The sequence below is a fragment of the Phalangium opilio genome, unplaced genomic scaffold (genome assembly GCF_054372755.1).
Source record: "Phalangium opilio isolate 3A_F unplaced genomic scaffold, DU_Popi_V2 ptg000019l_1, whole genome shotgun sequence".
NCBI lineage: Eukaryota > Metazoa > Arthropoda > Arachnida > Opiliones > Phalangiidae > Phalangium > Phalangium opilio.
The window spans coordinates 7,644,095-7,657,098 of NW_028324152.1; the positions used below are offsets into that span (position 1 = coordinate 7,644,095).

At 45.9% G+C, this 13,004-nt stretch overlaps 2 non-coding genes across 2 annotated transcripts; both read right to left on the reverse strand.

Moving 5' to 3' along the window:
* Positions 1–10,096: 10,096 nt before the first annotated feature.
* Positions 10,097–10,169, reverse strand: TRNAH-GUG (transfer RNA histidin (anticodon GUG)). Its single transcript has one exon. It is a non-coding gene; the product is annotated as a tRNA-His (tRNA).
* A 662-nt stretch (positions 10,170–10,831) lies between these two features.
* On the reverse strand, positions 10,832–10,904 carry TRNAK-CUU (transfer RNA lysine (anticodon CUU)). The gene has a single exon. It is a non-coding gene; the product is annotated as a tRNA-Lys (tRNA).
* Positions 10,905–13,004: the final 2,100 nt, after the last annotated feature.

Sequence of the window (13,004 nt, forward strand, 5' to 3'; positions counted from 1 at the left end):
CGTATGTCACGGAGAGGTTCTAATTTCGACGTGTGTGTGTGTCTGTGTGTGTGTGTGTCTGTTGTTTCACCCACGTGACCGCGTTCGCAGTTTCCAAATCGGAGCAAACGTGATCGCCATTTCCGAACTGCTTTCACAGTCACGGAAATGGCTCCTTTACTTGAGTTCTCACACCACCATCTTCTCGTCTTCGTCCATTCCACTTGGACACCAGTCTGTACATACTGGCTTCTAATCACCACCATCTTTTGGTCTTCGTCCATCCCACATGGACACCAGTCTGTACATACTGGCTTCTAATCACCACCATCTTTTGGTCTTCGTCCATCCCACATGGACACAATCTGTACATACTGGCTTCTAATCACCACCATCTTCTGGTCTTCGTCCATCCCACATGGACACCAGTCTGTACATACTGGCTTCTAATCACCACCATCTTCTGGTCTTCGTCCATTCCACTTGGACACCAGTCTGTACACCTGGCTTCTACTCCATCGTCATCGTTGGGTTTAAGACATTCGCGGCGACCAGCTAGGGTTACGAGAAACGTCTAGCCTCCCTAGGGTGGGTTGTCCACCAAAGGTTTTCGCAATTGCGGTTGTTCTTGCTTTTAGCTGTAGTTCGACACCCTTATATACTACCTATTTGAGTAAGGTAATGCAACCGGCGTATGCTTCATTTCAAACGCCAATATTAGTCAAGTCTCTCAAGAATGTCTAATTGTTCTTTATCAACGCGATGTAACGCTCAATAAGGCGAACAACTAACGAAGAAAATATTTAATATTAATTATATTTATTTTAATATTTAAGATAATCTTGTTTCTCAACTCAAAATTAAAACGGAAAGAGTTAAAAAGCAGTCTATGTTTAAGTCTGTGTATGTCCGTCCGTTAGTGCATCGCGTTAGCAGTTCGCTTTGTTTTGTGGAAAGAAATCCTACAAAACCTTAATATTTGGTTTTCTCATAATGTATAATTAATATATGGAAATATTTTTCGTAATTTCGATGCCTTTAGTGGTTTTGTAGCTATAAAGCTCTGTTTCATTTTGATATCCCAAGAACTTTTTTTAATATTATTATTTGAAATCGATGTTTATATATTACTTAAGCTATACTACATCTGTTTATAGCATAATCCTTTCTAAAGTGATTTCAAGAAGAACGCCACTATATTGGTCAAATGAACTTTCATCTGTCAATAGGCCTAGTGAACCTTAAAGTAAACGCTAGGTTTTCGTTTCTGTAATGCAGAGACATTAACGGTTCAGAGTGAGCCGAAAGTTAATTACACTTTTAAATAATCAGGCTAAGATTTTATAATCATGGTGGAAGTCTGGGCCGCGTTGAGCAGAGCTCAGCGCTGTTAGCAGTGTCCTACAGAACGGGATTTTGGTTATGAATTTTGACGGCACGGTGCTCAGCGTTGAGCCAGCGCGGTCACCAATGAAAATAGTCAGGTTTTTGGATAACGTGACGTAAAACGCGTAGTTCTCAGCTTGGCGAAAAAAACATGGAGGAATTAATACAAATAGCTCTTGCTGATTCTGATCATAGAGACTAGAAACCCCAAGGAGTGGCAGGAATGCCTCAACTTGTTGCCCTTTTTCATGGTACACGCAATGGGTACACGGCGACTTCCGCTAAGCAAAATTAAACGGGCCGGAAGCTCTCATGTACCAATTTATGAGCAACATATTATTTGCGCTTGTAGAGCGGGGGACCTGCCACTCCTTGGGGTTTCTAGTCTCTATGTTCTGATGGGACTATAGCTATTTATTTGACGTGAAACCAGTTGATCACGCGAGAATTTTAAGAGATATGTTAGTTTCTATGTTTAATTATAAAAGTTGTTCTTATCTATCTCCATAAATATGTTATCATACAATTTTTGTTAAGCCTTTGTACCGTGCACGCTTTATTGCGCTAGCTTCATTTTTAAAACACCGATGACCGGAGAAAAGCTATGACGACAGATCTCACCGGTAAACGTTTTCCAAAATCCGCTGTCTTTTTTGGTGAGCTCTGCTGAACGCAGCCCAGATCAGTGAAAGGTCTGATCGTAATCGGATTATAGCTTCGTGTTATCATGATTTTAATGGTGCACGTTTACTTTCAGTGTGTGTAGCCACAAATTAGCTTTGGTGTTATGTAACTTTAATCGTCATGTTGACAAACTAAGAAAATTGTTGAGGTGAAAGGAGAGGATAGTGTTTACATGGCAACCCTGTTGTGAATATGGCTTTGAACATAGAGGGTATACAGTTGAGGAGTAGCAAATTGGGCCTTTACAAACACGTAAAGGTAATATCCCTCCAAAGTTTTATCTCTTCATTTCCCGTTTTTCCCCCATCGGATGATTTTAATGTGTACAAGTATATCCTTATTGGATGTAAAATGTCGTCTGATTTACAGTATATTTTCTATGCTTTGTATACTGCTTTAATATTTCATAAATTTTAACTTCAGTATTTGTTCATAAAAAAAAGAAACATTTCCATAACTGGGTAAATAAGTTTTAAGGTAGTCCTTCTCTTGACTCGGAGAGGTAATATTTTGGTTTTCCCAACTTGTTACGTCACATCTGAGACCTCACAACACCGCTCCCGGATGGGCTCGAACCACCAACCTATTGGTTAACAGCCGAACGCGCTAACCATTGCGCCACGGAAGCCCAAAAGTTAAATGCTCGTCAGGTATTGTGTAAAAACCTTGACTTTTTACGTCACATCTGAGACCTCACAACACCGCTCCCGGATGGGGTCGAACCACCAACCTACTGGTTAACAGCCGAACGCGCTAACCATTGCGCCACGGAAGCCCAAAAATTAAATGGTCGTCATTTATTGTGCAAAAACTTTGGCTTTCTACGTTACATTTGAGATCCCACAACACCGCTCCCGGATGGGCTCGAACCACCAACCTATTGGTTAACAGCCGAACGCGCTAACCATTGCGCCACGGAAGCCCAAAAGTTAAATGCTCGTCAGGTATTGTGTAAAAACCTTGACTTTTTACGTCACATCTGAGACCTCACAACACCGCTCCCGGATGGGCTCGAACCACCAACCTATTGGTTAACAGCCGAACGCGCTAACCATTGCGCCACGGAAGCCCAAAAGTTAAACGCTCGTCAGGTATTATGTAAAAACCTTGATTTTTTACGTCACATCTGAGACCTCACAACACCGCTCCCGGATGGGGTCGAACCACCACCCTATGGGTTAACAGCCGAACGCGCTAACCATTGCGCCACGGAAGCCCAAAAATTAAATGGTCGTCATTTATTGTGCAAAAACTTTGGCTTTCTACGTTACATTTCAGATCCCACAACACCGCTCCCGGGTGGGCTCGAACCACCAACCTTTTGGTTAACAGCCGAACGCGCTAACCATTGAGCCACGGAAGCTCAGAAATTAAATGGTTGTCAGGTATTGTGGAAAACCTTGACTTTTTACGTCACATCTGAGACCTCACAACACCGCTCCCGGATGAGCTCGAACCACCAACCTGTTGGTTAACAGCCGAACGTGCTAACCATTACGCCACGGAAGCCCAAAAATTAAATGGTCGTCAGGTATTGTGGAAAAACATTGGCTTTCTACGTTACATTTGAGATCACACAACACCGCTCCCGGGTGTGCTCGAACCACCAACCTATTGGTTAACAGCCGAACGCGCTAACCATTGCGCCAAGGAAACCCAAAATTTAAATGCTCGTCAGGTATTGTGTAAAAACATTGGCTTTCTACGTTACATCTGAGACCTCACAACACCGCTCCCGGATGGGCTCGAACCACCAACCTATTGGTTAACAGCCGAACGCGCTAACCATTGAGCCACGGAAGCTCAGAAATTTAATGGTTGTCAGGTGTTGTGTAAAAACTTTGGCTTTCTACGTTACATTTGAGACCCCACAACACCTCTCCCGGGTGGGCTCGAACCACCAACCTTTCGATTAGCAGCTGAACGCGCTAACCATTGCGCCACGGAATCCCAAAAATTAAATGCTCGTCAGGTATTGTGTAAAAACCTTGACTTTTACGTCACATCTGAGACCTCACAACACCGCTCCCGGATGGGCTCGAACCACCAACCTATTGGTTAACAGCCGAACGCACTAACCATTGCGCCACGGAAGCCCAAAAGTTAAATGCTCGTTAGGTATTGTGTAAAAACCTTGACTTTTTACGTCACATCTGAGACCTCACAACACCGCTCCCGGATGGGCTCGAACCACCAACCTATTGGTTAACAGCCGAACGCGCTAACCATTGCGCCACGGAAGCCCAAAGGTTAAATGCTCGTCAGGTATTATGTAAAAACCTTGACTTTCTACGTTACATTTGAGATCACACAACACCGCTCCCGGATGGGGTCGAACCACCAACCTATTGGTTAACAGCCGAACGCGCTAACCATTGAGCCACGGAAGCTCAGAAATTAAATGGTTGTCAGGTATTGTGGAAAACCTTGACTTTTTACGTCACATCTGAGACCTCACAACACCGCTCCCGGATGGGCTCGAACCACCAATCTATTGGTTAAAAGCCGAACGTGCTAACCATTGCGCCACGGAAGCCCAAAAATTAAATGGTCGTCAGGTATTGTGGAAAAACTTTGGCTTTCTACGTTACATTTGAGATCACACAACACCGCTCCCGGATGGGGTCGAACCACCAACCTATTGGTTAACAGCCGAACGCGCTAACCATTGAGCCACGGAAGCTCAGAAATTAAATGGTTGTCAGGTATTGTGGAAAACCTTGACTTTTTACGTCACATCTGAGACCTAACAACACCGCTCCCGGATGGGCTCGAACCACCAATCTATTGGTTAAAAGCCGAACGTGCTAACCATTGCGCCACGGAAGCCTAAAAATTAAATGGTCGTCAGGTATTGTGGAAAAACTTTGGCTTTCTACGTTACATTTGAGATCACACAACACCGCTCCCGGATGGGCTCGAACCACCAACCTATTGGTTAACAGCCGAACGCGCTAACCATTGCGCCACGGAATCCCAAAAATTAAATGCTCGTCAGGTATTGTGTAAAAACCTTGACTTTTTACGTCACATCTGAGACCTCACAACACCGCTCCCGGATGGGCTCGAACCACCAACCTATTGGTTAACAGCCGAACGCGCTAACCATTGCGCCACGGAAGCCCAAAAATTAAATGGTCGTCAGGTATTGTGGAAAAACTTTGGCTTTCTACGTTACATTTGAGATCACACAACACCGCTCCCGGATGGGCTCGAACCACCAACCTATTGGTTAACAGCCGAACGCGCTAACCATTGATCCACGGAAGCTCAGAAATTAAATGGTTGTCAGGTATTGTGGAAAAACTTTGGCTTTGTACGTTACATTTGAGACCCCACAACACCTTTCCCGGATGGGCTCGAACCACCAACCTATTGCTTAACAGCCGAACGCGCTAACCATTGCGCCACGGAAGCCCAAAACCTAAATGCTAGTCAGGTATTGTGCAAAAAACTTGACTTTTTACGTCACATCTGAGACCTCACAACACCGCTCCCGGATGGGCTCGAACCACCAACCTATTGGTTAACAGCCGAACGCGCTAACCATTGCGCCACGGAAGCCCAAAAGTTATAACTCGTCAGGTATTATGTAAAAACCTTGACTACTTACGTCACATCTGAGACCTCACAACACCGCTCCCGGATGGGCTCGAACCACCAACCTATTGGTTAACAGCCGAACGCGCTAACCATTGCGCCACGGAAGCCCAAAAGTTAAATACTCGTCAGGTATTGTGTAAAAACCTTGACTTCTTACGTCACATCTGAGACCTCACAACACCGCTCCCGGATGGGCTCGAACCACCAACCTATTGGTTAACAGCCGAACGCGCTAACCATTGAGCCACGGAAGCTCAGAAATTAAATGGTTGTCAGGTGTTGTGGAAAAACTTTGGCTTTCTACGTTACATTTGAGACCCCACAACACCTTTCCCGGGTGGGCTCGAACCACCAACCATTCGATTAACAGCTGAACGCGCTAACCATTGCGCCACGGAATCCCAAAAATTAAATGCTCGTCAGGTATTGTGTAAAAACCTTGACCTTTTACGTCACATCTGAGTACTCACAACAACGCTCCCGGATGGGCTCGAACCACCAACCTATTGGTTAACAGCCGAACGCGCTAACCATTGCGCCACGGAAGCCCAAAAGTTAAATACTCGTCAGGTATTGTGTAAAAACCTTGACTTCTTACGTTACATCTGAGACCTCACAACACCGCTCCCGGATGGGCTCGAACCACCAACCTATTGGTTAACAGCCGAACGCGCTAACCATTGCGCCACGGAAGCACAAAAGTTAAATGCTCGTCAGGTATTGTGTAAAAACCTTGACTTTTTACGTCACATCTGAGACCTCACAACACCGCTCCCGGATGGGCTCGAACCACCAACCTATTGGTTAACAGCCGAACGCGCTAACCATTGCGCCACGGAAGCCCAAAAGTTAAATGCTCGTTAGGTATTGTGTAAAAACCTTGACTTTTTACGTCCCATCTGAGACCTCACAACACCGCTCCCGGATGGGGTCGAACCACCAACCTATTGGTTAACAGCCGAACGCGCTAACTATTGCGCCACGGAAGCCCAAAAATTAAATGGTCGTCATTTATTGTGCAAAAACTTTGGCTTTCTACGTTACATTTGAGATCCCACAACACCGCTCCTGGATGGGCTCGAACCACCAACCTATTCGTTAACAGCCAAACGTGCTAACCATTGCGCCACGGAAGCCCAAAAAATAAATGGTCGTCAGGTATTGTGGAAAAACTTTGGCTTTCTACGTTACATTTGAGATCACACAACACCGCTCCCGGGTGGGCTCGAACCACCAACCTATTGTTTAACAGCCGAACGCGCTAACCATTGCGCCACGGAAGCCCAAAAGCTAAATGCCCGTCAGGTATTGTGTAAAAACCTTGACTTTTTACGTCACATCTGAGACCTCACAGCACCGCTCCCGGATGGGCTCGAACCACCAACCTATTGGTTAACAGCCGAACGCGCTAACCATTGAGCCACGGAAGCTCAGAAATTAAATGGTTGTCAGGTGTTGTGGAAAAACTTTGGCTTTCTACGTTACATTTGAGACCCCACAACACCTCTCCCGGATGGGCTCGAACCACCAACCTTTCGATTAACAGCTGAACGCGCTAACCATTGCGCCACGGAATCCCAAAAATTAAATGCTCGTCAGGTATTGTGTAAAAACCTTGACTTTTTACGTCACATCTGAGACCTCACAACACCGCTCCCGGATGGGCTCGAACCACCAACCTATTGGTTAACAGCCGAACGCGCTAACCATTGCGCCACGGAAGCCCAAAAGTTAAATGCTCGTCAGGTATTATGTAAAAACCTTGACTTTTTACGTCACATCTGAGACCTCACAACACCGCTCCCGGATGGGCTCGAACCACCAACCTATTGGTTAACAGCCGAACGTGCTAACCATTGCGCCACGGAAGCCCAAAAATTAAATGGTCGTCAGGTATTGTGGAAAAACTTTGGCTTTCTACGTTACATTTGAGATCACACAACACCGCTCCCGGGTGGGCTCGAACCACCAACCTATTGGTTAACAGCCGAACGCGCTAACCATTGCGCCAAGGAAGCCCAAAATTTAAATGCTCGTCAGGTATTGTGTAAAAACCTTGACTTTTTACGTCACATCTGAGACCTCACAACACCGCTCCCGGATGGGCTCGAACCACCAACCTATTGCTTAACAGCCGAACGCGCTAACCATTGCGCCACGGAAGCCCAAAACCTAAATACTCGTCAGGTATTGTGCAAAAACCTTGACTTTTTACGTCACATCTGAGACCTCACAACACCGCTCCCGGATGGGCTCGAACCACCAACCTATTGGTTAACAGCCGAACGTGCTAACCATTGCGCCACGGAAGCCCAAAAATTAAATGGTCGTCAGGTATTGTGGAAAAACTTTGGCTTTCTACGTTACATTTGAGATCACACAACACCGCTCCCGGGTGGGCTCGAACCACCAACCTATTGGTTAACAGCCGAACGCGCTAACCATTGCGCCAAGGAAGCCCAAAATTTAAATGCTCGTCAGGTATTGTGTAAAAACCTTGACTTTTTACGTCACATCTGAGACCTCACAACACCGCTCCCGGATGGGCTCGAACCACCAACCTATTGCATAACAGCCGAACGCGCTAACCATTGCGCCACGGAAGCCCAAAACCTAAATACTCGTCAGGTATTGTGCAAAAAACTTGACTTTTTACGTCACATCTGAGACCTCACAACACCGCTCCCGGATGGGCTCGAACCACCAACCTATTGGTTAACAGCCGAACGCGCTAACCATTGCGCCAAGGAAGCCCAAAATTTAAATGCTCGTCAGGTATTGTGTAAAAACCTTGACTTTTTACGTCACATCTGAGACCTCACAACACCGCTCCCGGATGGGCTCGAACCACCAACCTATTGCTTAACAGCCGAACGCGCTAACCATTGCGCCACGGAAGCCCAAAACCTAAATACTCGTCAGGTATTGTGTAAAAACCTTGACTTCTTACGTCACATCTGAGACCTCACAACACCGCTCCCGGATGGGCTCGAACCACCAACCTATTGGTTAACAGCCGAACGCGCTAATAATTGAGCCACGGAAGCTCAGAAATTAAATGGTTGTCAGGTGTTGTGGAAAAACTTTGGCTTTCTACGTTACATTTGAGACCCCACAACACCTTTCCCGGGTGGGCTCGAACCACCAACCTTTCGATTAACAGCTGAACGCGCTAACCATTGCGCCACGGAATCCCAAAAATTAAATGCTCGTCAGGTATTGTGTAAAAACCTTGACCTTTTACGTCACATCTGAGACCTCACAACACCGCTCCCGGATGGGCTCGAACCACCAACCTATTGGTTAACAGCCGAACGCGCTAACCATTGCGCCACGGAAGCCCAAAAGTTAAATACTCGTCAGGTATTGTGTAAAAACCTTGACTTCTTACGTTACATCTGAGACCTCACAACACCGCTCCCGGATGGGCTCGAACCACCAACCTATTGGTTAACAGTCGAACGCGCTAACCATTGCGCCACGGAAGCACAAAAGTTAAATGCTCGTCAGGTATTGTGTAAAAACCTTGACTTTTTACGTCACATCTGAGACCTCACAACACCGCTCCCGGATGGGCTCGAACCACCAACCTATTGGTTAACAGCCGAACGCGCTAACCATTGCGCCACGGAAGCCCAAAAGTTAAATGCTCGTTAGGTATTGTGTAAAAACCTTGACTTTTTACGTCACATCTGAGACCTCACAACACCGCTCCCGGATGGGCTCGAACCACCAACCTATTGGTTAACAGCCGAACGCGCTAACCATTGCGCCACGGAAGCCCAAAAGTTAAATGCTCGTCAGGTATTGTGTAAAAACCTTGACTTTTTACGTCACATCTGAGACCTCACAACACCGCTCCCGGATGGGGTCGAACCACCAACCTATTGGTTAACAGCCGAACGCGCTAACTATTGCGCCACGGAAGCCCAAAAATTAAATGGTCGTCATTTATTGTGCAAAAACTTTGGCTTTCTACGTTACATTTGAGATCCCACAACACCGCTCCTGGATGGGCTCGAACCACCAACCTATTCGTTAACAGCCAAACGTGCTAACCATTGCGCCACGGAAGCCCAAAAAATAAATGGTCGTCAGGTATTGTGGAAAAACTTTGGCTTTCTACGTTACATTTGAGATCACACAACACCGCTCCCGGGTGGGCTCGAACCACCAACCTATTGGTTAACAGCCGAACGCGCTAACCATTGCGCCACGGAAGCCAAGAAATTAAAAGGTTGTCAGGTATTGTGGAAAAGTTTTGACTTTTCACGCTACGTCTGAGACGTCACAACACCGCTCCAGGGAGGGCTCAAACAACCAGTCTTCTGAATAGCAGCTGAACGTGCTAACCATTGCGCCACGGAAGCCCATAAATTAAATGGTCGTCAGGTATTGTGGAAAAACCTTGACTTTTTACGTTACATCTGAGACCTCACAACACCGCTCCCGGATGGGCTCGAACCACCAACCTATTGGTTCACAGCCGAACGCGCTAACCATTGCGCCACGGAAGCCCAAAAATTAAATGCTCGTCAGGTATTGTGTAAAAACCTTGGCTTTTTACGTCACATCTGAGACCTCACAACACCGCTCCCGGATGGGCTCGAACCACCAACCTATTGGCTAAGAGCCGAACGCGCTAACCATTCAGCCACGGAAGCTCAGAAATTAAATGGTTGTCAGGTATTGTGGATAAGTTATGACTTATTACGTTACATCTGAGACCCTACAACACCTCTCTCGGTTGGGCTCGAACCACCAACCTTTCGGTTAACAGCCGAACGCGCTAACGATTGCGCCAAGGAAGCCCAAAAAATAAATGGTCGTCAGGTATTGTGGAAAAACTTTGGCTTTCTACGTTACATTTGAGATCCCACAACACCGCTCCCGGGTGGGCTCGAACCACCAACCTATTGGTTAACAGCCGAACGCGCTAACCATTGCGCCACGGAAGCCCAAAAGCTAAATGCCCGTCAGGTATTGTGTAAAAACCTTGACTTTTTACGTCACATCTGAGACCTCACAGCACCGCTCCCGGATGGGCTCGAACCACCAACCTATTGGTTAACAGCCGAACGCGCTAACCATTGCGCCACGGAAGCCCAAAAGCTAAATGCCCGTCAGGTATTGTGCAAAAACCATGACTTTTTACGTCACATCTGAGACCTCACAACACCGCTCCCGGATGGGCTCGAACCACCAACCTATTGGTTAAGAGCCGAACGCGCTAACCATTGCGCCACGGAAGCCCAAAAGTTAAATGCCCGTCAGGTATTGTGTAAAAACCTTGACTTTTTACGTCACATCTGAGACCTCACAACACCGCTCCCGGATGGGCTCGAACCACCAAGCTATTGGTTAACAGCCGAACGCGCTAACCATTGCGCCACGGAAGCCCAAAAGCTAAATGCCCGTCAGGTATTGTGCAAAAACCATGACTTTTTACGTCACATCTGAGACCTCACAACACCGCTCCCGAATGGGCTCGAACCACCAACCTATTGGTTAACAGCCGAACGCGCTAACCATTGCGCCACGGAAGCCCAAAAGTTAAATGCTCGTTAGGTATTGTGTAAAAACCTTGACTTTTTACCTCTCCGAGTGACGTATGTCACGGAGAGGTTCTAATTTCGACGTGTGTGTGTGTCTGTGTGTGTGTGTGTCTTTTGTTACACCCACGTGACCGCGTTCGCAGTTTCCAAATCGGAGCAAACGTGTTCGCCATTTCCGAACTGCTTTCACAGTCACGGAAATGGCTCCTTTACTTGAGTTCTCACACCACCATCTTCTCGTCTTCGTCCATTCCACTTGGACACCAGTCTGTACATACTGGCTTCTAATCACCACCATCTTTTGGTCTTCGTCCATCCCACATGGACACCAGTCTGTACATACTGGCTTCTAATCACCACCATCTTTTGGTCTTCGTCCATCCCACATGGACACCAGTCTGTACATACTGGCTTCTAATCACCACCATCTTCTGGTCTTCGTCCATCCCACATGGACACCAGTCTGTACATACTGGCTTCTAATCACCACCATCTTCTGGTCTTCGTCCATTCCACTTGGACACCAGTCTGTACACCTGGCTTCTACTCCATCGTCATCGTTGGGTTTAAGACATTCGCGGCGATCAGCTAGGGTTACGAGAAACGTCTAGCCTCCCTAGGGTGGGTTGTCCACCAAAGGTTTTCGCAATTGCGGTTGTTCTTGCTTTTAGCTGTAGTTCGACACCCTTATATACTACCTATTTGAGTAAGGTAATGCAACCGGCGTATGCTTCATTTCAAACGCCAATATTAGTCAAGTCTCTCAAGAATGTCTAATTGTTCTTTATCAACGCGATGTAACGCTCAATAAGGCGAACAACTAACGAAGAAAATATTTAATATTAATTATATTTATTTTAATATTTAAGATAATCTTGTTTCTCAACTCAAAATTAAAACGGAAAGAGTTAAAAAGCAGTCTATGTTTTAGTCTGTGTATGTCCGTCCGTTAGTGCATCGCGTTAGCAGTTCGCTTTGTTTTGTGGAAAGAAATCCTACAAAACCTTAATATTTGGTTTTCTCATAATGTATAATTAATATATGGAAATATTTTTCGTAATTTCGATGCCTTTAGTGGTTTTGTAGCTATAAAGCTCTGTTTCATTTTGATATCCCAAGAACTTTTTTTAATATTATTATTTGAAATCGATGTTTATATATTACTTAAGCTATACTACATCTGTTTATAGCATAATCCTTTCTAAAGTGATTTCAAGAAGAACGCCACTATATTGGTCAAATGAACTTTCATCTGTCAATAGGCCTAGTGAACCATAAAGTAAACGCTAGGTTTTCGTTTCTGTAATGCAGAGACATTAACGGTTCAGAGTGAGCCGAAAGTTAATTACACTTTTAAATAATCAGGCTAAGATTTTATAATCATGGTGGAAGTCTGGGCCGCGTTGAGCAGAGCTCAGCGCTGTTAGCAGTGTCCTACAGAACGGGATTTTGGTTATGAATTTTGACGGCACGGTGCTCAGCGTTGAGCCAGCGCGGTCAGCAATGAAAATAGTCAGGTTTTTGGATAACGTGACGTAAAACGCGTAGTTCTCAGCTTGGCGAAAAAAACATGGAGGAATTAATACAAATAGCTCTTGCTGATTCTGATCATAGAGACTAGAAACCCCAAGGAGTGGCAGGAATGCCTCAACTTGTTGCCCTTTTTCATGGTACACGCAATGGGTACACGGCGACTTCCGCTAAGCAAAATTAAACGGGCCGGAAGCTCTCATATACCAATTTATGAGCAACATATTATTTGCGCTTGTAGAGCGGGGGACCTGCCACTCCTTGGGG